The 26226-nt window shown below is 38.4% G+C and overlaps 1 protein-coding gene and 1 pseudogene across 9 annotated transcripts in view; one reads left to right on the top strand and one right to left on the bottom strand.

Moving 5' to 3' along the window:
* The window catches only part of RABGAP1L (RAB GTPase activating protein 1 like), a 762700-nt gene that overhangs the window by 56668 nt on the left and 679806 nt on the right, over positions 1 to 26226 (bottom strand). The window lies entirely within an intron of this gene.
* LOC112828542 (nuclear transport factor 2 pseudogene) lies at positions 6247 to 6679 on the top strand (annotated as a pseudogene).

Here is a 26226-nt window from a genome sequence, read left to right as displayed (position 1 = left end):
CCTGGGACAATGGGTCTCAAACGCTAGTGTGCATCAGAATCTGCTGGAGGTCTTGTTAAAGCACGTATCGTTGGGCCCTATTCCCAGAGCTTTTGCTTTAGTCAGTCTGAGATGCGGCCTAAAATTCTGCATTTCTAAGAAGTTCCCAAGTGATGCTGATACTCTTGGTCTAGGGAACATATTCGGAGAACCTCTGCTCTATTTTCCATTTATTAAGGCAAATTCTTGAGTACTTGTCAGTCATCCAATTTCTTTTTGTGTAAATCCATGAAAACAGAGTGCAGGGTGGCCTAGAAAAGGTCCACCCAAGCAAAGTGGGGCCAAGAAAAGTGAGGAGGGTAGCCAAGCAAGGGGGTGGCCCTGGGAGGAACATTAGAGCCTAAGAAAGGCGAGGAGAGCATTTACATGGAGAGGAAGCCTGGCACGGGTGTGTTGGAGCCCTCGCGGAAGACATTCGTTAAGCAGGGTGCAATCTAACATGGGGAGTTACAGCCTGAGCAGGGTGAGGAGGGCATCCACATAAGGTGGATGCGAGGACAGCAGAAATGGCAGACTTGTACATACAAGGGGATTGATCAAATAAGTTAAGGATCCAGATTTCTCAATGTCAGAGAAGGGAGTTATAATAATGGAAAGAGAGAAAACTGGAATGAAGCCTGAAGTACTGGATTGCAAGTGGAAATAATGGTGTAGAGTCAAGAGTTAGAAACAGAGCTGCAAATGTGCATATGGATGTGCATGTGGCATACTCCCAAGTTCTGTCTGCCGAGAAGGCCTACAGGTAATGATACCTCCGTGGTGAGCACATCTACTACACAGATCATAGCATTTTCTACTAAAAGGAACCAGGAGTACAAAAAGATCCTGGAATATCGTACTGTTTCAAAAGCAAGTTATGTCCAAGACTAATGGGAACATGTCCAAAGGACACAGAAACCATCTTGAAGGAGCTCCCAAAGATCAAAAAAGGGATGATTTGAGCATTAAAATAAATAGTGATTATAACAAAATAGAGTATTGAATAAAATAGGAAAGCATGAGTCCATATAGGTAAAAATGAAATAAACTGAGACTGATTAGGCATGGGATGTTTACATAATTTCAAAGTACCTCCCTACAAAACTCTTATTAGTTGTAAAGAGGAATAGAGCAACTTTGCAAGGAGAACCTGGCAGGAACCACCCTATTCCAAATATCAAAGTGGGTATCACCAGTAATGAAACAAATCAAAATCATACTCCATCAACAGAACGGATACAATGGGAAAAATACAGAATCATCTCTATGATATATTCTGGTCAAAAACGTATACCCTAAATCTACTTATGAGGAACCACCAAAACCAACAGACAAACTCAAAGTGAGAGACATTCTAGTGAGTAACTACCTCACAATTTTCCAAAGTATCAAGCTTATAAAAGTCAAGAGAGACCGAGAAGCTGCTCCAGACTGAAGGTGGAGTCTCAAGAGAGAAATGAACACAGTACATGGCTCAGGGATCATCTTTAAAAAAAAAATTCTTTTAAATAAATGAATAAATATTCCTCTTTGAAATTTTGCAGAAAAGGATTGGCTTTTTGGAGTGGTTTTGATATAACCCTACATGGTAATGAAATCATCCTAGTAGATGATTTCTCTGGGTCCTTTCTAGTTTACCCATTCTACCCTGTTTACTATCTACCTGCCCATCTATCCTTCAGAGTGCACTTAATAGAATTTGAGCATGTACGCTCAGAACTTGACTGGACAGGCGAAGAACCATATGCTTTAAAAAAAAAAAAAAAAGATGAGTCTAAGGAAAGCTATTTTACACTATAAATCTTATTTTATTTTTTTAATTAATTTTATTATGTTAGTCACCATATATTACATCATTAGTTTTTGATGTAGTGTTCCATGATTCATTGTTTGCATATAACACCCAGTGCTCCATGCAATACGTGCCCTCCTTAATACCCATCACCGGGCTAATCTATCCCCCCACCCCCCTCCCCTCTAAAACCCTCAGTTTGTTTCTGAGTCCATAGTCTCTCATGGTTCGTCTCCCCCTCCGATTTTCCCCCCTTTCATTTTTCCCTTCCTACTATCTTCTTTTTGTAAATCTTATTTTAAGAGTAAGAAGGCAAGTCTTCAAAATCTATACCTGGACACAAAATGGCCTCCCATTTTCAGTCAATGTCTTCCACAAAAGGGGCTAACATGTATGGTCTACATGGTCTTTTTGCCACATGATTTCGCTTCAGCCAAGAAGTAATAAGAAACTAAGATTTAAATGGGTTTTTAAAGTTAAGTATTAACAAAGCCAGCTGGTGTAAAATAGGAGTCATCTTTTTGCTTCTTATAATGCCTAGCAGAGTGATGACAAGTTGTAAATGTACATCTAAAGTACTGTAAAGAGCAGCACAAAGATATATATGCTCTACAGACACAAACACTCCCTGCTCCCTCCTCCCCTCATAAATACTCCAACTGGCTGAGCAACTAGTGGTTCAGTATAGCTGAGTAAAATGCATGACAATAGCTGTCTTCCCTAATCTCATTTTTAAAAAACATTTAAGTCTTACCAGGGCTGAAGCAAGCTTTGATTTGGCTCAAAGCACTGACTCCTAGTAAGTTTGAAAAGCCTCACAAAGAAAATCCCTGAAAGAGGATCAGTGAAAAAAGTATTATCTGTTAGAAGCCCTAAGAAATGACTTCCCTTATCCTAAGAATTCAAAGCTCGGCTTAGAACTAGAGTATTAGAGTATCAATCTTACCATTAGCACTAGGGATTCTGAATTTTATTCATAAAACATAATGCAAAAGACATCCTATCGGCTTTCCTTTTTAAAAGAAATGGGCAATGTTCATCCTGAGTAAAAAAAAAATACCGAGTTTCACTGGACATATATATTCATTCCAACCACTCAGAGCCTGGCCCAGAGGGGGCACAAGTACATTGTAAAGTATCCCAAGAATAAACAAAATATGCATTAAAAACAGGCACATTACTTACTTTGTCATTGTTTTAAAAGAGAGTACAATGACATTTAAGTTTCTAGTTAAAATAAAAACAACAAAAACCCCACTAAACTTGGGGGTTAAAAGAAAACCAAACTATTCCTCACTTGGTAAATTGGAACCTGATAAATTCCTTTAGTTGGATTTTGTTTATTACATATTCATTTGAATTTCAAAAGTGTACCATTAGATTACTGTTAATTTTAGTAGGTATGATATCAATATTACAGTTATGTTTTTAAAGTCCTTATCTGTTAAGATATATACTTAAGTGTCTATGAGTGAAATGATAGGTCTTAAATTTTTATTTAGTACTTCAAAAAAAATTTGGAGGAGAAATGGAACAAGAAAAGCAAGAGACTGATGGTTATTTAAGCTAGGTGATGAGTACATGGAAATTCACGCTACCATTCTAGTTTTGTATGGGTTTGATAATTTCCATAATAAAAAAGTTTTTAATATGTCTATTATTAAAGCCTTAAGTTGTAATTATGGCAGTGCCACAATAAATTCTGGTTCAAATTTAAGTCCTTTCTATTCAAAACACTGGTTTAGAAACCTAACTCTATCCTTGATGCTCTAATCACCTAGTACTATAATCAGATATTTAATAGCTACCATCAACCTCACATATAACATTAATCAATTTTCACCCACATTCAGATACACCATGGGGCAAACATTTAGTAAAAGATAGACATAGGGCCTATATAGTAAGTTGGTCCTATTTCCTAATGCCCATGCTATAAACAATCCATTATAAATGCATTACATTTCAATTTCTAGATTATCGGTCTCTGAGACACATTTTTCTTTATCTCCTCCTCAACATGAAAAATGAAGAAAACAAGTACCAAGTAAATCATCACTCAACAATGGCAAAATCAAGCTCATTGAATTTTGCTTTAAAATCAACAGGAATTACACATCCTAAATTTCTAATTTCTAATCTAACCAAAGCACAAAAACCTAGTCATACGCTTTTTTGCCAGTCTGAGGAAGGGAATCCTTCTTCAACACTAACAGTTGGGAACAAGGAAGAGAAGGTGACAAATAAAATAGGAGACAATCTCTTTCCAGTGTCCCATCCTCAATCGCTCCCACTTATCCTCCTGTTCACCAAACACAACTGTCAAAAACCCCAATAAACAACAAACTTTCTTCACAAGGTGGGGGTCACAGTGTAAAAAGATGAGAAGAGTTAGGATGTCCATATAAAGCACTGCTGAATGTGTCTGTTTACAAGTCTGTGTTCCCCAACCAGCCAGAGAGACTCTCCAGGGTGGGGACAGGTTCTCACTACAGTTGACCTTTAAACAATGCAAGGCTTGGGGCACCTGGGTGGCTCAGTCGTTAAGCATCTGCCTTCGGCTTGGGTCATGATCCCAGGGTCCTGGGATCGAGCCCCGCATCGGGGTCCCTGCTCTGCAGGAAGCCTGCTTCTCCCTCTCCCACTCCCCCTGCTTGTGTTCCCTCTCACTGTGTCTCTCTCTGTCAAATAAATAAATAAAATCTTAAAACAACAACAACAACAACAATGCAAGGCTTGGGGGCACCAACCCCAGACAGTCAAAAATCCACATATAACTTTGGACTCCCCAAAATACTTAACTGCTAATAGCCTACTCTTTACTGGAAGCCTTACCAATGATATAAACAGTCGATTAACATATTTTATATGGTTGTATGTATTATATGCTGTATTCTTAAAGTAAACTAGAGAAAAGGTGATTACAAAATCCACGAGGAGGAAAAAACACACTTACAATACTGTACTATAAAAAAAATCCACACAGGGGCGCCTGGGTGGCCCAGTTGTTAAGCGTCTGCCTTCAGCTCAGGTCATGATCCCAGGGTCCTGGGATGGAGCCCCTCATCGGGCTCCCTGCTCCGCAGGAAGCCTGCTTTCCCTCTCCCACTCCCCTGCTTGTGTTTCCTCTCGCTGTGTCTCTCTCTGTCAAATAAATAAATAAAATCTTTAAAAAAAAAAAAAATCCGGGCACCTGGGTGGCTCAGTTGGTGAAGCAACTGCCTTCGGCTCAGGTCATGATCCTGGAATCCCGGGATCGAGTCCCACATCGGGCTCCCTGCTCAGCGGGGAGTCTGCTTCTCCCTCTGACCCTCCCCCCTCTCATGCTCTCTCTCTCATCCTCTCTCTCAAATAAATAAATAAAATATTTAAAAAAAAAATCCACACATAAGTGGACATGCACCGTTCAAACCCGTGTTGTTCAAAGGTCCACTGTAGACCAGTATGTGCGCTGAACCTCTACAAGCAGGTGCTCAGCATTTACGGACCAGATGCATGAATGAACTTAAAGGAAAATAAAATCTCCAAAAAGATGAGAGGGAAATGGAAAAAAGCTCTGTATAAAAACAGAAAGACAGAAAATGGCAACAAAGTTGTAAAACACTGCAGATAAAAAGAAGTCTAATTCAATCAGTCAATCATTAGAAATATTTCTGGAGTTCCCGGAGGCTCCACTCAGGCTCAAGGTAGATAATGAAATTAACAGTTTTAACAGTTAAATCTTTATGGACTTTTAGCTTATATTATTTTCCTTCTGGAATAATCTTTCTCCTTTATCTCAATTATTGCCTGTTTGCTTGTTCCTTGTTCATCGATTCACCCCTTTCTACATACACTGAATACCTTTACTGTGCTGGGGATACAATGATGAATAAAATAACTAGTCACTAGCTTTAAGATACTAACTCTAGCAGGGGAAATAAATATATAAGTGAATAAAGACCATAAAATGTCAAAAGATTAAGATCTGAATAGGACAGAACGAGGTACAAAGATTAAATGGTCTGCTTTATCTGGGAGTCAGGACATGTGTCACAGAGTTGGGCCTAGAAAACTGAGAACAGCTGGACAAAGGGAGGCACTAGAAAGCCCCCATGGAATGACTGATTTGCAGGGGAATCAGTGGGAAGTGGGGTATACGCTGGAGAAGAGCCAGCTCCTGAAGGGCCTTCTTAGGGCACAGTAAGGGGCTCAGACTTCCAGATCCCATGAAATAGGAAGCCACTGAAGGGTTTTAAACGAATGAATTTCATCTCTGGTGGGAACTTGGAGAATGACTAAGCAACCAGAAAAGGAGAGAGAGGTGAGAAAAAGTGTTAAGAAGCAGAAAATGGACAGGACCTGGTCACGGAGTAGATATGAGCGATGCCCAGACCAGCTCCTCAGTTTTCGGGCTGGATGGTACCATTCTTTAAAAAAGGAAGTGAGGGATCGTGCCAGCCCCTCAGATCTCAACTAGGGCAGGTGACGCTCCAGAATGGGAGACAAGCCAATCTGGGAGCAGACTGGATCCAGCTTCATTCAACATTACTACCAGTTATTTGGTAACGACAGAACCCAACTAGGTGCAATTTATATTGATGCATCATGCCTTAGGTGGGAAGGACAGCAGTTCCAGGGGAAAGCTGCCATTGTGGAGAAGTTGTCTGTCTAGCCTTCCGTTCCAGAAAATCCAGCACAGCATCACGGCACAGGACCATTAGCCCATGCCAGATAGCTGCATCATCAGCATGGCTGTGGGCCAGCTCAAGACTGATGAAGATCCCACCCATCATGGGGTTCCACCAGATGTTCCTATTAAAGAACATCAACAATGCTTGGGTTTGCACCAATGACATGTTCAGGCTTGCCCTGCACAACTTTGGCTGACCTCCACCCAGCCAGGGTTTCCTCCTCCCTCCTCTTCCAGATACTATTCACACTCCTCTAGATGCCCCAAATATCATACACAAACGAGCAGGGCCGCAGCGGGAGCGGGCACAGTGTGCTGCTACCGAGGTATTGTGCATGATGTTTGGATGCTAGACTAGTTGCATCTGACAGGAGAAGTTTGTGCTGTACCAGCGCATGCCTTGGAAAGATTTAAGTAATGCAAAAGGTTGTCTTTTTTTTTTTTTAATCTACTGACAAGCTGCTCTAGTAACCCAAAGAAGTGAAGGAGAAAGCAGCTGCCTCACCGCCCAGATATTGATCTGTTTGGATGTTTCAATGCCTCATGATACAATAAAACCATAAAATTTTCTTAACAACAAAAAAAAAGTGAGGAAGAAGAGTAGCTTTGGAGGATAAGGTCAGTTTTACAGTTTGGATTTTAAATATCATTCTACTATTTAAAATATTATTAAATAAGAAAAAATATTCCTGAAATTCACATATTAAAGGAGAAAAATCATAAAATCATCTGAGCAGATGCACAAAAGCAACTGATAAAAATTAAACACCCATTAATTTATTTTAAAAATCTAGCAAATTAGTAATAGAAAAGACTGTTTTAGACCCAACAAAAGCTATCAATCTAAAACCTAGAGCAAGCATAACATTTAATAGTGAAACCTTAACAACATTCCCTTTAAAACCAGGAACAGGACAAGGATGCTTGTTATTATGGTTCTTTTAACAGTTATTGTTGAAGTTCTCACTGATGAAATAGATGAGAGAAAATAATGAATAGGAAGTTTAGAAATTAGAGAGGAAGACCAAAAAAAAAAAAAATCCTGTTACTTACAGATGATTAATAGTTTAATTAGAGATACCTAAAATAATCTATGGATAAAGGAATAAAACCATTCACAGACTTTTACAAGTTTGTTAAATACAAGGTCAATTTATAAAATCAGTAGATGTCTATACACTAGCGACAACCAATTAAAAAAATGTAAGTAGAAATGAAGCCCATTCCTTCTTGCCATAAAAACTGTAACATCTCTGGAAATAAAACTAACAAAAAGCCTCTGTGAGAAAAAGATTTTAGTTTTGTTAAAGAACATAAAAGAAGACCTAAATAAAACATATGGAAAGACTCCATTGATAACATCAATTCTTCCAAGATTAATTTACAAATTCAACACAATTCCATTCAATATCCCAAAGGATTTGTTCATATAAGCCTCGATACGTTGATCCAAAAAATTCATACTGAAGGTAAAGGACCAAGAATAGTCAAACAAACTTTAAACAAATATAAGAGACATCTGTCCTCCTAGATATCAAAGATTAATAGTAAGTTTTGCTAACAAACTATCATATCAGCTCAAGGACAGACACATAGACCAATAGAACAGAATTAATGAGCACAGAGACAGGCCCATGTATATATGGGATTTGGTATAAAACTAAGGTGGTGTTATTACAAATTGATAATGAAAGGATGGCTATTAGTGGAGAAGAGACAAGTGGTTATCAAAAAGAGGAAAAGAGGGGCGCCTGGGTGGCTCAGTTGGTTAAGCGTCTGCCTTCGGCTCAGGTCGTGATCCCAGGGTCCTTGGGATTGAGCCCCACATCAAGCTCCCCGCTGAGCGGGGAGCCTGCCTCTCCCTCTGCCTGCCGCTCCCCCTGCTTGTGCTTGCTCTCTCTCTCTAATAAATAAATAAAATCTTAAAAAAATAAAATCTTAAAAAGAAAGAATTAGGTCCCCTCACACTATCAAAGAAATAATTCACATTGATGACTGAATACCTAAATGAGAAAATCAAGTATTTTGAAAATTTTTCATATAAAACACTATCATCTCTGTGAAAATCGACAAAAATCAGTTTTTAAAAAGTGCCTGGCACCCAGTAAATAGTTAATTAATATTAACCACGATCTTCATCTTCATCATCATCATCATCTATGATCTCTGGGTAAGGAAGTAATCTAAATAAGAGACCAGAAGCACAAATCATAAAATAAAAATAGAAACCAAGTGCCATGGCCTACAAGGCCCTGCTCCAACGGGCTCTCTTTTCCCCAGCAGTTTCCTCTCGGGTCTCCTCTAGCTCACCTAACTTCACTCTAGACTAGTCTCCAGGCACCAGTCGAGCACCTGCCTCAGCCCAACGGCTGTCTCCTCCCCTTGCAACTCTCCCCTCCATACAGCCACGTGGATCACTCCCTTGCCCCAGTCAAGTTTTTGCTCAAATGGACCTTTTCAGAAATCAACCCTAACCACCCCACTTAACACTGTGCCCCTCCCAGTACTCTGATTCTCCTGACCTGTGTTCTCCATATTACCCACCATCTTCTAAAACACTATATAGTTTTACTTAGTGCATTTACTGCCTGTCTTCAAGTAAATTTAAGTTCTTTGAGAGCAGTGACTTTTGCCTCTTTTATTTACTATCATATTCCCAGAATATAAAAGTGCCCAGTAGAGTATTCAATAAATATTTATTGAATGAATGAGTGAATGAAGATTGATAAATCTAACTCATTAAAATTAGAAATTCTGGCAAACAGCAACACACCATAAACAAAGTTCATAGATAAGAAAAAACTGAAAGATATATGTAACAAATATAACCAGTAAAGGATTAATATATAAATACCAATATAAACCAGTAGGAAAAAGACAATCCATTATGAAAATGAGCCAGTCCGTTGAGGGCCTTAAGGGTAAAGACTTAGGTTTCCCAAAAGAGAAAGATTTCTCCTCAAGACTGCAATGTAAGAAATCCTGCTCAGGTTTTTAGCTTATTGCCCTTCAAGATTGAGAGTCAAGCCTGCAACATTAACTCTGGACTCAATTTTCAGCCTGCCGGCCTGCCCTACAGATTTCAGACTTGCCAGCCTCAACAATCATGTGAGTCAATTCCTTAAAATAAATAAATCTCTTGGGGCACCTGGCTGGCTCAGTCAGTGGACTCTTGATCTTGGGGTTGTGAGTTCAAGCTCTACATTGGGTACAGAGATTACTTAAAAATAAAATCTTAAAAAAAATAAAAAAACAAAAACAAACAAAAATAAATCTCTCTCTCTTACTTTCTCTATAAATCTGATCGGTTTTATTTCTCTGGAGAACCCTGACTAATAAAATATACTCCAAGTGCTTAGAACAGCACCCAGTACATAGTAAGTGCCACAGACTGATACCACTTACTATAATATATCAAAAGTATTAAAAAGTTAATGGTATGAATATATACCAATTGGGGAGGGCAGAAAACTATGGAGGAAGGGAGTATAAAGTGAGTGAAGGTAAATGAATTTTAAACTATATTTGTATTGTTTAATTTCTTAAAAAAAAGTTCTCAAATAAATATGGCAAAATATTAATATTTATTAATTTGGGCACAAATACATGGGTGTTTATTCCATAATTCTGTTTCTGAAATAGTTCATAAAGAAAAATAAGGATTTTTTTAAGTTTGCAGAAAAAGTTGAGACAAGCATAACCTCTTCATTTGTAGAGTTTGTCTTCAAGGGAAGGGGAGAAAAAGAGATGGTACTAGTATGAGGGGGCCCAAGAATTTCCTGACCAGTTTTTCTTAATTTGAGAAAGACAATATGAGTCTCTAGAAGAGTAGTTGAAACTGTTGTGCCAAATGAGATCACCGGTTGGTGCACGGTCCTGGGGGAGGAGGGCAGGAATCAGACTGGGAGCAAGGTTTAAAGGATTAATGTTGAACAACAGGAGAACAAACAAGTCTTTTTCTGAGCCTGGAGAAAATAAAGTATGTTAGAAGTAGAAAAATGTAGCCAAGCAGCATCTGATTACCCTAGATTTTCTGGGAAGCAGGAAGCAAAGTCATCCTTGAGAGCTCCCCTTAAATGCTTTTTTTTTTTTTTTTTCAAAAAGCCCTACCTCCTGATTCTGCAATGAGAAATGCTCTTTCCTCTTTTCCAGAGTCCCAGAATCTTTTGTACCTTTCTTATGAAACTAAATGGACTGTCCTGTAATTTCAAAGTGAACCTCTTATAAGCTTTAGGTACCTCTGACCTGGGGTGTGATGATAGCTCAGTAACGTTTGCAACGCAGAGTGAAACCACTTGTAAGTTTTGACTAAATACCTCTTTCTTTTCTTCTTTTTAAAAAAGTTTTTTTTTTTTTTAAGTAATCTCTACACCCAATGGGGGGCTTGAACCTACAACCCCAAGATCAAGAGTCACATGCTCCACCAACTAAGCCAGCCAGGGGCCCCTTGACTAAATACTTTTCTGATTAAACCTTAAAGATGACCAAGTGTCCTACTATGCAGCAGACTTCTAATTCTTTGTTTAGGTAGAATATACTCAAATGATTAACATATTATGCAATTTCACTACATATCATTTATCCAGACATGGCACTAAGGGTAAAACTGGGAAGGTTCTAGAACCTTGGAATCATGCAGAATTTAGCACTGTGAAAATTGTGGGCTCTTTAAAACTTGCCATTGTCTTTGATAAAATAATCACCTATTCAATAAAGGCTCCATACGTACTTCCCATATTTTTAACTATTACCTAATAAACATTCAGTGACTAGCTACTGTGCTTTCCTCAAACCCATCAGCCTTAGAGGTGATTTCAGTTGTTTCTAATACCCAAATCCCCAGGAGGCAATCAATGGCAATGATAAGAACTAGCGTCTGCTGCCTCTTTCCTGGGTACCATGTGCTGTAGAAGCAAATAAAATGCTTTACCTTATTTTGTTCCCATATACAGACATTGTCTATTATTGCCCACATTTTACAGAACAGGAAACAAGGTTATGCTGATTTGCCACACAGCTGGTAAGTGGCACAGAAAGGCTCTGAATCCAGACAGAGCCCATACTTCTATCCACTACCATGAATTTCTTTACCAGAAAACGGAAAGTTTTGGTATAGTGGAGACATGAATAATATGCATATGTTCCGGTTTTAGGAATAATGTCATTTGCTTTTTTAGCTGGAGGAGACCAAGACTATCTCACAAAATGATCAACCTCCTGGTCTTTATTTAGAAATATTTCTCTCCCACCACATGAGTAGGTTATGTTCTTAAACTCCCTGGTGAAAAAGAAGTGCTGGGAAAGAATGCTGCTATCGGAAGGGTATGTCAGAAGAAATAATTTTAAAAATTGAAGGGCAGAGTAAATACAACAAAACAACATGCAAGTATTGAAAATAAATGTCTTTCCTGTATTGATTTCAATGGTGTTTCAACTGTGGGGCTTAGAGGGAAAATGGACCCACAATATCTAAATCTGAAATTCAGTTTAATGTGCATTAGTGCCTACCTGCAACAAGTATTGCTTTACATTTTACTAACCAGAGGATTTTCAAAAGGATTCATCTTTAGGAAGCTCACCGTGGAGGCATGATTTATATATATAAAACAAGACAAAAAAATTTAGACATGATGGGTTATGGATCATGGAATAAATGCTCTCTTGATGAAGTCTAATTTCCAGCGTTTTTGAACAGTTCTTAGGAGCTGATAACTAGCAGTTAAGACCAGAGATTTTCATGTTGATTTCTGGATTACTTTGAAATAATCTTAATTAAACCTTGACCTTTGCAGAAAATAATGCCCTTAGGAGCTATTAATGCTTACATCTCAAAAAAGGGAAGAACTCTTAGTTTATCTCATAGGTAACAGCATGCCTGAGAGATGGTATTTTTACTTTGAAGAATTCTACTTATTACATTCCTCAGCAAGTGATAATGGGAAGAGTTTGTAAATTCATATAAAAACAGATGAAACTAATATAACTAGAGAAGAAATACATTATTATGGGTTTTGTTGACAACATCTCTGTAAGGGACAGGACGATCTGAAAGGCAGCCTGAAAGTAGGCTGATAAAAACATATCACCACAAGAAAAAGACCTCTAACTATGTGTGGTGATGGAGGTTAACTAAGCATATTGTGGGGAGCATTTCACAATACATACATAAACCAAATCACTATGTGGTACCACACCTAAAATGAACACTGTTATATACCAGAAATATTTCAGTTAAGAAAAGGACAGAGTGACAAATTAAAAACAACAAAAGCGCACATTAACATCGTTATCATTGGGGTAATATTAGTCTGCGAAGGGCTGCCATAACACGATACCACAGACTGGGTGGCTTAACCAACAGAAATGTATTTCTCACAGTTCTGGAGACTGGAAGTCTGAGATCAAGGTGTCAGTAGGGTTGTTTCTCTTGAGGCCTCACTCCTTGGTCTATAGATGGCCACCTTCTCCCTTTGTCTTCACATGTTCTTCACTCTGGGCCTGTGTCCTAATCTCCTCCTCTTCTAAGAACATCTATCATATCAGGGCACCTGGGTCACACAGTTGGTGAAGCGTCCAACTTAGTTTCAGCTCAGATCATGATCTCAGGGTCTTGAGATGGAGCCTCAAGTCAGCCCCATGCTCAACGTGGAGTCTGCTTGAGTTTCTCTCTCCCTCTGTCCCTTCCTACCCCCTCCATGCTGGCATTCTCTCTCTCTCCCTCTCAAATAAATCAATCTTAAACAAAACAAACAAACAAACAAACAAAAATCAACCACAAACATCCATCATATCGGATTAGGGCCCATTCCAATGACTGCATATAACCTTAATTACCTTTTTTAAAGACCCTGTCTCCAAATACAGCCATATTCTGAGGCACTAGGGTTTAGGACTTCAACATGTGAACTGGGGAGGGAGAACACAATTCAGCCCATAACTGGTTAAAGCCACAAATTTTGGAGTTAGATCTGTTTTGAGTCACAAGCTCAGCCACTTAGCATTATGACCTGGACCAGTTGCTTAACCTCACTAAGCCTTGGTTTCTGCTTAAGATTGTTGTAAAGAATAAATGAGATAACCCACAAAAGCACTTATGGAACAACACCTACCATCTAGTAAACACTCAAGAAATTACTGTTTTATTGTTCTGGTAGCCTCAAGTAAACTTTCTTTTCTTTTAACATTTTATTTGTTTGAGAGAGAGAGAGAGAGAAAGAGTACAAGCCAGGGGAGGAGCGGAGGAAGAAGAAGAAGCAGGTTCTCCACTGAGCAGGGAGCCCAATGTGGGACTCGATCCCAGGACCCTGGGATCATGACCTGAGCTGAAGGCAGACGCTTAACCGACTGAGCTATCCAGGCACCCCTCAAGTAAATTTTTATAACCCTACTTACTTGATATTTAACATTTTTCATGTATTTGGTTTTAGAACTAATTCTTAAATTTTTTATTCTACTACAATCTTTCAATCATCTCATAAGCTAAAACCCTGCTCTGGGAACACACTAACTCCTCATGCCCTGAGCTACCACGTTAGACACCCAGGTCACCATGCTGTGAGGAAGCCCGAATGATACTGAGAATCCAAAGCAAGTATTTTATTCAACAAACCCAGCTGAGCCCTATCTTTGAGACATTCCATTCCAGGCACCTGACACAAGAGTGAAGAACCTTCATATAATTTTGGCCCTTAGTCTTTCCAAGTCACCTGTGGCTGTTTGAGCCTTTCCAAATGAGGCCCCAGAATACTATGGAGCAAAGATATGCCATGCCCACTAGGCCCCGTCTGAATTCTTCACACAGAGCATCTGCAAATGTAATGGTCCTTGTTTGTTTGTTTGTTTTTTTTAAGATTTTATTTAATTTTTTGACAGATAGAGACACAGCGGGAGAGGGAACACAAGCAGGAGAGTGGGAGAGAAAGAAGCAGGCTTCCCACTGAGCAGGGAGCCCCATGCGGGGCTCCATCCCAATCATGACCTGAGCCGAAGGCACACGCTTAACGACTGAGCCACCCAGGTGCCCCAGTAACAGTCTTTGTTTTAAGATACTAAGTTTTAGAGTGGTTGGCAGTAGATACACTAACTAGAACTATGGATTATAGAAAATCGAAACTACAGAATCATAGAGACACAGAGACGATAGAGAATATATAACACACAGTATAATACATACATCACAGATAGCAAGAGCTAGAGAAGCACAGAAGCAAAGAAGACTGTAGAAAGCATATAATCAACCTCCTGGTTTTAAAGGTGAAGAAACTGAGGCTAGTCCAGTTATGTGATGAGTGACAAATCTGGGACTCATATTTAAGTCTCTTCACTTTCAGTCCTGGGCTTTTTTTTCTTAAGATTTTGTTTATTTGAGAGAGAGAGCATGAGCTGGGAGAAGAGCAGAGGAAGAGGGAGAAGCAGACTCCCCACTGAGCAGGGAGCCCGACGTGGGGCTTGAACCCAGGATCCCAGGATCATGACCTGAGCCAAAGGCAGATGCTTAACCGACTGAGCCACCCAGGTGCCCCAGTCCTGGGCTCTTTCAAAAACACAATTACTTCATAATACAGTTCTATATTATAAAATCCTCTTACTATCTCTTGCTATTATTCAAACTTAACATTTCAGGATATTCTACATATTCTCTAAGGCCAAACATAATTATATTTCTGGATATAGACAAATTACCCTACTATCCCTGGCACATGACAGGTACTCAATAATTGTTTTAAGTAAAGAGTTACCAAAATAAGACAGCTAAAAAAATTGTAAAATGATGCAGCTTAGTCTTCAGTGGTTGTGTTTGAAACAGCATTTTCAGTTTTGGAGCAAAATTTTTTGAGACATAAAACATGATTACTCCCCCTTCCACCAATAATTAATTTCTGGTAATCTCACTGAGGACAACCTTCACAATCCCCAAACAGTGCCTCAAATGTAGCTGCTCAGTGTTCATCTTCTGAGATGTACATAAATATAATATACATAATATAAATATAATTGGAGGTATCACAGCTAATTGCCTCTAACTATGCATTTGCCCCTTGTTTTTTAGGAATACATTTTGAAGCCAGGTGTATGGCCTTCAGCTAAAATTATGCTTCCTAGCCTTCTTTGCATCTAGGTATGGCCAGTGACAAGTTTTGGCAATTGGTATGTGAAACTTCCTTCAAAGAGGTATGCTCTCCCTTTCCAATTTTCACCCTTCCCTCCAACTAGAATATAGACCTAGAAAATGTGGTGGTGAGTATATTTGACCATGAACATGAGGGCAACATCCCTAAAGACGGCAGAACAACAGGACTGGAATCCTGACTCTGCCTTCCTGACCTCAACATAGCCATCACAGCCAATTTGGACTGCACACACTCAAACTGATACTGAAGAGGAAAATGAAGATCTTCCTTATTTAAGCCATTGTCTCTTTAAGATCTCTTTGTTAACCTGTACTTTAATCTAACAAATACTACATTTTTGTGACTATAATTTTTTTTCCAATTTTGGCCCTGTTGCCTTCTGGACTTACATGTGGTCTGTGAATATAAAAGTTCAGCTCCTGTATCACAATTTTCAGTGATATTTAAGTATTATGAGGTCATTTCAGGTCCCATCATTGACTGGATTGGATGACAAAGCAAGAAGGTCAGTTCAGATATATTACTGTGAAAGTCTTAAAAATCTAGCCAGGTGAGGAAAGTTATATGTTATATAGTTATATAGTTATATACCAGATCAATGGTATAGAATTGAGAGTCCAGAAATAAACACATATCTTTATGGACAATTACTTTTGACAAGATGCCAAGTATATCCAATAGTATTTTCAATAAATGTTGCCAGGATAATCATATATTGCTATGCAAAAAATGTATGCAGACTTCTATTTCACCATGGCAAAAAGAAAAAAAAAATAAAAAAGAATGGATCACAGACCTAAATGTAAGAGCTAAAACTAAAAAATGTTTAGAAGAAAACCTAGGAGAAAATTGCTATGACTTGGATTAAGCAAAGATTTCCTAGCTAGGACACCAAAAGCACAATCTATAAAAGAAAAAAAAAATTGGTAAATAGAAAAATTTTGCTCTTCAAAAGACATCATTAATTCTATGAATGGGTCTGCATTCAATTAAAGAAACAACCAGAAAAGAAAAAGAAATTATTAAGAAAGTAAAAAAGAAAATCTTAGATTGTAAGAAAGCATTTATGAATCATTTATCTGATAGAGGACTTGTATCCAGAATATAAGAACTATCATGACTCAACAAGACAAATAACCTAATTAAAAAATGGGCAAAAGCTTTGAACAGGCATTTTACCAAAGAAAATATACAAATGGCTGATGAGTACCTGAAAAAGTGTTCAACATCAATGAGGAGAATGTAAATAAAAACTTCAAATGAGATATATTTTTTTTAAAGATTTTATTTATTTATTTGACAGAGAGACAGACAGCGAGAGAGGGAACATAAGCAGGGGAAGTGGCAAAGGGAGAAGCAGGCTTCCCGCTGAGCAGGGAGCCCGATGTGGGACTCGATCCCAGGAATATGGGATCATGACCTGAGCCGAAGGCAGACGCTTAACGACTGAGCCACCCAGGTGCCCTTCAAATGAGATATTATCATATGCCCACTAGAATGGTTATCATGAAAAAGACTAGTATCATCCAGGGTTGTTGAGAAGGACAAACTGGAATCCTTGTATACTGCTGGTGGAAATGTAAAATGTTGGAGCCACTTTGAAAAATTCGGCAGTTTCTTTAAAAATTAAACATAAGCTTACTATACAACTCAGCAATTCTACTCCTAGGCATCCACCCAAGAAAAATAAAAATGTATGTTCACACAAAAACTTGTATGGAAATGTTCATAGAAATATTATTCATAGCAGCTAACACTGGAAACAAGAAAAAAATCCACCAACTAGTGAACAGATACACAGAATGTGAATATCCACACAGTGGAATAGTACTGTGCAACAAAAAGGAACAAAGAGCTGGTAAGTGTAACAGCAGAGATTGACCTCAAAATCCTCATGCTAAGTCAAAGAAGCCAGGTACAAAAGACGATTCATTATATGACTTCATGTATATGAAAACTTCCAGAGAATGCAAATGTATAAAAACAAAAAGTAGATTACAGGTGACTGGGTCTGGGGATAGGATGGGGACTGACTGCAGATGAGGATGAGGGAATTTCTTGGGGTAACAGAAATGCTCTAAAACTGGATGTGGTAATGGATGCACAACTCTATCAATACCTACTCTTCCTGAATTTCAGCTGGGTTCCTGGATACCCATCGAAGGATCTTTCCCAGCCTTCCCTGCAGCTTGGTGGGGACATATGACTAAGTCTGGATACAAGCAGAGGTGATGTATGCCACTTTGTACTAGTGCCCTTTAAAAGGGAAGGGGTGTGTCCTCCCCTTTCTTTTTCCTATTGGCAGGGAGATGGCAAGAGCTCCCACAACTCCTTGGACCCATAGACGGAAGCAGCTTGTGAGGATGGCAGAGCTGTCCTACTGGCCTTGGACCTTTCAACCCTGGGCTATATGTGAGAAAACCACTGGATTTTAGGATAATACAATGACATTATGGAAAATGAAGAGTAGAGTTCACCACTCAGCATTTGTTAACTATGAAGTATCTTAAGCAGCAGCTATCTTTATGAACTGTTTGCAGACCAGCAGTAAGAATGTTCTTATCTAATTACAGAAAAAATTATGCAACAACTTCTGTTAGTTTTCAATATTTAAGATCTGTTATAGACAATATACTGGGAAATCTATCCTGGACACTAGTATATATCTGAAGTGTCTGTATTGAAAGAATGTTCCAGAAGTTACTGAAGCTTTGCAACTTGCTTCTTTAGGTGTTAAGACTTATTTTCTGAAACAATGAATTGCCAGTATTTTTCATTTCATACAACCAATGGCATTAAAGTAGTGCTAAGAACTGTTCTTTTTCTTTTTCCTATAGTTCTCCAATGAATCTTTAAGATAGTAAAACAGTACAAAAAACCTTTTGTGGACAGCTCATTTATATAAAGAAGGTAGGTATCTACTTACCTGCCACCTGACTTAAAATAGAACCCCGACAGTGCTGAAAATCAGAAGGCAGTGCCCTTTCCTCCATTATAAAAGTTCCAGGGTTAAGGTTTGTAAAATTTCTACCAACTAAGGGTTTGGTAAACATAGCCTCCTTATCAGGAAGATTGTATCACAAAAACAGGTATGTTGTTCTACAGGCAAGACAAGAGAAACTGCCTGTCCTAATTGATAGTCCACGGGACAAACCTTCTACCTCTAGAAACACAAGGTTTAGTACTGTTAACTTACTCACATGGCAAAGATGTGTAAGTCAAAACCTCTGGGGAAACAATCAAAACCTTACACAGTTATATGGTTTTATCTTGTAAATAAGCACATAGTGGTCTATGAATGGGCACCTCTACTTAGAGACAACAGTGCAGTCTGTGTCTTATATAATAGAGACGTAAGCTTTCACACAATGCTAGGCAATAATTAAACTGAGTGCACGGCTTACTGGGTATACCAGATGACAATGGAGATGACAGCAATAAAAAGTTGTGCCATTAAAACAGCACAGATTTCAATTATTTTCACTAAGACCATCAACACCTGAAATAAATGTGTTAAATGAATCTTCTTCCGAAAATCTAGTAGAGACAAGAATTCACAGATAATTTCAACTAACTAGCAGTCCTCATCTCTCAGATTGACATGTATTTTCCATAAGAAATAAACTTACCTGATTCGACACAGTTGGCACTGTCCCAAACAGATTCAGTTTGCATCCTCTCATCTGCACTTGTTTTTAACTCGCTTTTAAGTCATAAGGCATTTCTAGGTGTGGGTGTGTTCTTTTCTGAGAATACTGAAACTTCTTGTGATCAAAGACCATGTATTGGCTTTTTTGATATCTCTTGTAGCAAGGAATGGTACACCCTTTTGCCACTTATTAATGCATAGTCTCAGCCTAAATAAAAATCAAACAAGTATCTTATCCTTTGGGCATATCTTTGAGTTACTTTTCCAGGAAAATGTATGTGAGCTGATCTATCCATATTCTCTTGCCTGGTGCCTTTTGTGAGATAAATTTGAGAGGCCATTGGCAGAGAAAAAGAGTAAAATCTATTGAACAGAATACAATCATCTGTCTCATGTGGCTACGGAACATATGGCTAGTATTTCATTTACACCTGCCAGCCACGGACAATGCCATTGACCAAATTTTTATGCTTTTTATTTTATCAAACAATGAGTTTGTAAAGCATAAATGCTTACCCAACTCAGTTTATACTTCAAATTTCCAAAGGTAAAAATCAAATCTTATTTACTCATTTGACCTACCAAGCAAAAACAAGACTGCCAAGGGTGGGAACTACTGTGAAGAGCGATGCCAGAAACAGTTTAGCAATAGGAGCAAGTTTTCGAACTAAGCAAGGCTTTTTGTATTACTCCAAGGCTAGTCAGCAAGTCACTGAAGCTCTAAGGAGAAAACTGGGGTATCTGGAATAAAACAGGCCTTGCTCTAGGAGTAGTTTAAAAACCACTGTCTCCAGGGCCATCTATATCTCCATTCTACACCATCAAGGCCAACACAGCCTGACATGTGGAAGCAGGAAGGATCTCTTACTGCTCAGTCATGTGTCTCTATATATGATTACAAGAACCAGAGAGATAGCAAGGGAGCTTTGATTTGTATAACAATAAATGATGATTCAATTATATAATGGGAGTATGTGAATGGGCTATTTTCAACATCTTTGAATCTAGTAAGACAGATGATGTCATTACTAAGCAGAGAGTATGCTCAAAGAATTTACTGCCAGCCTTATAAGCATATTCTCAGATTTTTATAAACATAAATTTAAAAATCTCAAGATTTTCTTTCTATAAAGGATAGGACACTTCTTCGCAGAAAGATAAAGCTTAGAGAGAAGATAACGAAACTACTCAACTCATACAAATTTGCCTTCAATTTGGCTATTGTATTATTCTGCATGTATTCAGCTGAACAGTTTGTGTTCACTATTAAATCACAGAAAGTTTTTTTTTTTTTTTCCTTAAGTAGGCTCTACACCCAGTGTGGAGCCCAACACGGAGCCTGAACTCAGGACCCTGAGATCGAGACCTGAGCTCAGATCAAGAGTTGGGACACTTAGGGCGCCTGGGTGGCTCAGTTGGTTAAGCGACTGCCTTCGGCTCAGGTCATGGTCCCGGAGTCCTGGGATCGAGTCCCACATCTGGTTCCCGGCTCAGCAGGGAGCCTGCTTCTCCCTCTGACCCTCTCCCCTTTCATGCTGTTTCTCTCTCTCTCTCTCTCTCAAATAAATAAATAAAATATTAAAAAAAAAAAAAAGAGTTGGGACACTTAGCCAAATGAGTCACCCAGACACCCCAGGTTTCTTTTCTTAAATAGATGTTTTCAGGGGCTCCTGGGTGGCTCAGTCATTAAACATCTGCCTTTAGCTCAGGTCATGATCCCAGAGTCCTGGGATTAAGCCCCACGTCAGGCTCCCTGCTAAGCGGGGAGCCTGTTTCTCCCTCTGCCGGCTGGCTCCCCCTGCTTGTGCTCTCTCTCTTTCTGTCAAATAAATAAATAAAAATCTAAAAAAAGTAGATGCTTTCATGCATTTTATGGTGCCTTATCAAGTAAAAACTATCTTTGAGACAGGCAACAAAAAAATAAGCTGGACTTCATCGAAATAAAAAACTTGTATGCAAAAGACTTAGGAAGAAAGTCAAAAGATAATCTACAGAATGAGAGAAAATATTTCCATAGCATGAATCTGAAAGGGGCTTGATATCCAGAATATTAAAAGAACTCCTATAACTCAATAACAAGACAAACAATCCAGCTTAAAAAATGGGCAAAGGGCTTGAGTAGACATTTCTCTCAAAAAGATATACAAATGGCTAGGAAGCACATGAAAATTGTTCAACATCATGAGCCATTAAGGAAATGCAAATCAGAACCATAATGATATACCACTTCACGCCTACCAGGATAGTCAGAATAAAAGAAAAAAAAAACAGAAAATAATTGTTAGTTAGGTGGTAGAGAAATTAGAACTTTCACACACTGCTGGTGGGAAATGTACTGTCAATGTAAAATGGCTCAGTTACTGTGGAAAACAGCACAGCGGGTCCTCAGTAAGTTCAATACAGAAGTAGAGTATGAGCAAGCAATTCAACTTCTGGGTAAGCACCAAGCATAACTGAAAACAAGGACGCAGATACTTTTACATCCGTGTTCACTGCAGCATTATTCAAAATAGTCAAAAGGTGGAAACAATCCATGTGTCTAACAATAGATAAACGGATACACAACATGTGGTATATACACAAAATCAATGTGTTCAGCCATAAGAAGGAATGAAGGTCTGACACAGGCTACAACATGGATGAACCTTCAAAATTTTATACTAAGTGAAGTAAGCCAGACACAAAAGGACAAATATTGTATGATTCTACTTACATGAAATAACTAGAATAGGCAAATTCACAGAGATGGAAAATAGACTAGAGGTTATCAGGGGTTAGGAGAAATGAGGGAAATAGGAAAGATCGGCTTAGTAAGTTCAGAGTTTCTGTGGGGGTAGGGAGGAAATGGGGGTAAAAAAGTTCTGGAAATAAAGAGGTGAATATAATTAATGCCATGGAATTGTACAGTTAAAATGGTTAAAAAGGCAAATTTTATGTTTTATAAACCTTATCACAATAAAAAAATACCTTGAAAAAATACCATGAGGTACCACTTCATACCCACAAGGATGGCTAGAATTTAAACAAAACACAGAAAATAACAAGTGTTGGTGAGGATATGGAGAAACTGGAACCCTCATACATTGCTATTGGTGATGTAAAATGTTCAACTGTTATGGAAAACAGTTTGGCAGTTCCTCAAAAAGTTAAACATAGGATGATCTATGTTTATGATCACATGACCCTATGATGCCATAATTCAATTAACAAGAGATGAACAGATAAACACACTGTGGTACATGCACACAGTGGAATATTATTCAGCCATAAAAAGGGATGAAGTACTGATATGTGCTACGATGTGGATGAACCTTCGAAATGTTATGGTAAGTGAGAGAAGCAAAATACAAAAGGTCACATATTATACGATTCTATTTATATGAAATATCCAGAATAGATAAGTCCACAGAGACAGAGGCGGATTTGGTGGTTGCCAGGGGTTAGGAAGAAAAAGGAAAATGGGGAGAAACTGCCTAATGGATAAGGGGTTTTACTTTGGAGGGATGAAAATGTTTTGGAACTAGACAGAGGTGATGGTTGCACGACACTGTGAAGGTACTAAATATCACTGAATTGTTCACTTGAAAATGGTCAATTTTACAGAGAATAGAATGATTATCAGGGTCTACAGGAAATGGGAAGATGGAATGGGCAAAGGGTACAAAATATCAGTTATATGATGATTAAGTTTAGAGACCTAATTAATGGTGACTATAGTTATAATAATATATACTTGAAATTTGCTAGGAGAGTAGATCTCAAAGTGTTCTCACACCCCCACAAAACAACAGGTAACTAGGAGAGGTGATGGATCTGTCAAGTCAAGATACCAAGAAGCTTAAATTGCTTTTCTTTTTCAGACAGGTATTAAATTATCCTTCAGATCAATTATGTGTTCATCAAAACATGAAGTGAATTAAGATTCCAAAATAAAACTCTTAATTATATGGGCAAAGGGCTTGACTAGACATTTCTCTCAAAAGATATACAAATGCTAAGAAGCACATGAAAATTGTTCAACATCATGAGCCATATAATTTAACTTTCTGTCTGATGCTCAGATTTCCCCAGTAATATCCCTAAAGTGACTACATATGGTTTAAACATATTTAGTAATTGACTGGAACATCTACAGGCATTCATTCAGAGGAATTCACTAACTTTGTGGTGAACAGCTCTAATTGTTAGTTTAGTATTCCCCAATACTGAGGTGAAATGCATATCTCTAGCAGCCTCTACTCCTTAACCACGATTCTGCCCTTCTGTTCCAACTTCCACAAACAATCCTTTTCAGGAATCTGAAGACTATTCCTGTACCTCCAATATTCCCCTCCCCCAACAAGTACTATTTCCCTTGTGGTCAGTTTTATCAGCCTGAACCCTCCACTCGGCTATATTCTCACGGTTTTAGTACCACGGTGTCCATGATTATGATCTTCTTGTTTGTATTCTACACTTAAAGTTCTTTCCATAGTACATCTACAGTTCCTTTACGATGACAAAATGATTTTTAAAAAACCTATATCACAGGAGTCATAAAAGTACTTTCTCTAAAACACTAAAATATGCCTCATCACAAAATCTCTATTCCAATCTGAAAAGAAAAATAATAGAGCAGAATAGATGAGAAATACTTCTTTCTAGGATTCTTAAACTCACATTAGTGATCTTTGATCTGAAAGGGCTGATACAAATCTCCTACTTTAAAGATCAAAAGATTCACAACTAGAAAGGTCAAAGGAATTGCCAAGTTTGTCACGGCCCAGTGTTGCCCTTTGTGTCAAGTCCAATTTCCTTAACATGGTCTGGCTCCTACAATCTTCCCCAGGCTAATGTCAGGCTCTTCCCTGCTCCCCTCACCTACATTCTATCTATCATATTAAGTTCTTTTTTTGCTCACCTCCAAGACTTAAATATTCTTCCTCCTCTTCCCGCAATACTTTCCCCCTTAGCCTCATTCTCTTCAGTGGCCTGAATCCTATTTGTCTTTTAGGTCTTCCCTGAACCCTAACTTGGATTAGTTCTCCCTATTTGTTCCCATAGAACCTGGGACCCCTAATTTAAATTAGGTCTCCCTATATGTCCCTATAGGACTCAGGCCCTCCCCCTTCACAAAACTCAAAACCATTTTTTGGTGATCATTTAATATTTATCTTGCCTGCTAGACTGTAAACACTGTGAAAGTAGGGACCACATTTATCTTGGTCTCTTCTGTAGCCTTAACACAAACACATTACTGTGCACAGACTATACAATAAATATACAATTTTGCAAAGGCTTAGTTTGTAATTGCTAACAATTTTTATTAAAATGCCATTAACTTACTACACTACGTAGAATTCTTTTGGACCTGAATCTCATATATTACCCTTGGCCCTACTGTGTTTCACGGACACACTGTTCTAGCCAGATCTTTCTGGGTGTGCCAACCAATATACTAGCTATCCATGCTAGTTACCTATACATTTGATAAAAATGCTACAAAAAATATATATTGCCTTATATAATTAAGTGTCCTTCCTTTAAGAAACTGTCCAGAAATAATTTTTAATATAAGACACTTCTGTATCTGTGATCTTCTTCTAAACTACTACTTTCTGAATTATCAAGGTGTTTTTTTTTCCATTAAACCAATAAGTACTCTTAGCTTTGCTCCCAAACTTATTTGAATTAAAAAACTGCAAAGTGAGATTCAAGTCAGATGGCAACAGTTCTACATTTGAACAATAACTCCCATCACCATATGTCTTCTCCACAGTCAGGGAAATTCAGAATAGATGGAACTGTTAACAGGTTTACTTATCCAGTGTCAGTAGGCTTGCTAGATAGAGCACAAGGCTCTCTTGCCACATATAGAACACAAAGTCAAACATGGAACTTTCGGAATTTGGACAAGCATGCTTACCTTACTATTCAAATCCCTAAAAGAAAGTGAGTAGAATCAGGTAACAGTGCTGATCATTGTTAGAGCAATCATTCACGTCCAGGATCCACACTTCAAAAATTAAGAAAGTTCTAATTATAGTGTTAATGTCTAACTTATTGCCTTCCTCAGAAACCACTGAAGTGTAGGATGTTTCAGGATTCTGATAATCAAAGGGATATATAATCACAGGGATATTGGGTATAATAACTAATGAGTACAAAGCACAGCGTCATGAGTCTTGAATAGTGATCAAGAGCACTGCCCTCGAGCCAGAAACCAGTGTTCAAATCCTGACCTTCCTACGTGGTGTGTCCTCGAGCTGCTTATTTAGTCTGTGCTTCCTTTTGACACCATCTGTAGAATCAGCCTCAAATCTGCACTTACTTCCTAGAGCCACTGGGAAGAGTAAATGAGTTAAAAAAAAAAAAAAAAGAATAATGTGCTAAGGGAATTAAATTAAATTTAAAAATAATGACATGTCATTCTTTTTTCTTCTGTGTCTATTTTCATAGCATTGAGAGGAAACCCGGGCTCTAACCCTGCGGGATGTGTGAACCCTGGCCCTTTATGTTCCTCATTAGGTCAGTTCTCTGTTGTCTCAATTTGTGAGTAGACTGATTTCCTATTCCTACTCCAAGTCTCCTGATTTGAGGTCCATGCAGAGTTAAGAAAGGAAATTCTTTCCCTTTGTAGGGGTACCAGACACACCAAAGGCAAGTACATTTTACTGGTATATGGGAAATTCTCTAAAAGCAGAGGAAGACCGATGGATGATCCACATGAGCAGATGGGCCATGCAGACGCCACAAGCAAGGTGGGTCAGCGCGACGCCAGCCATGCTGTCCCCACACAGTACGGTCACCGTCACATGGACCTGGCACAGTCGGGTCCAGGCCCTGAAACCAGAAGCCAGCCGAGTTCTGTGGGTTTGGTCTAAACAGGTCACAGGTGGTGAAATGGCTCAGTATGAATTCATAATGATTTTACATAATGTTCAAATATGTTCAATATACAAACAGCTGCTAAGTATATAGGTTA

Source organism: Callorhinus ursinus, unplaced genomic scaffold (assembly GCF_003265705.2).
Source record: "Callorhinus ursinus isolate GAN/ISIS: 27379988/994484 unplaced genomic scaffold, GSC_fseal_2.0 scaffold13, whole genome shotgun sequence".
Classification (NCBI taxonomy): domain Eukaryota; kingdom Metazoa; phylum Chordata; class Mammalia; order Carnivora; family Otariidae; genus Callorhinus; species Callorhinus ursinus.
This window is presented reverse-complemented; position numbering and strand designations above follow the sequence as displayed.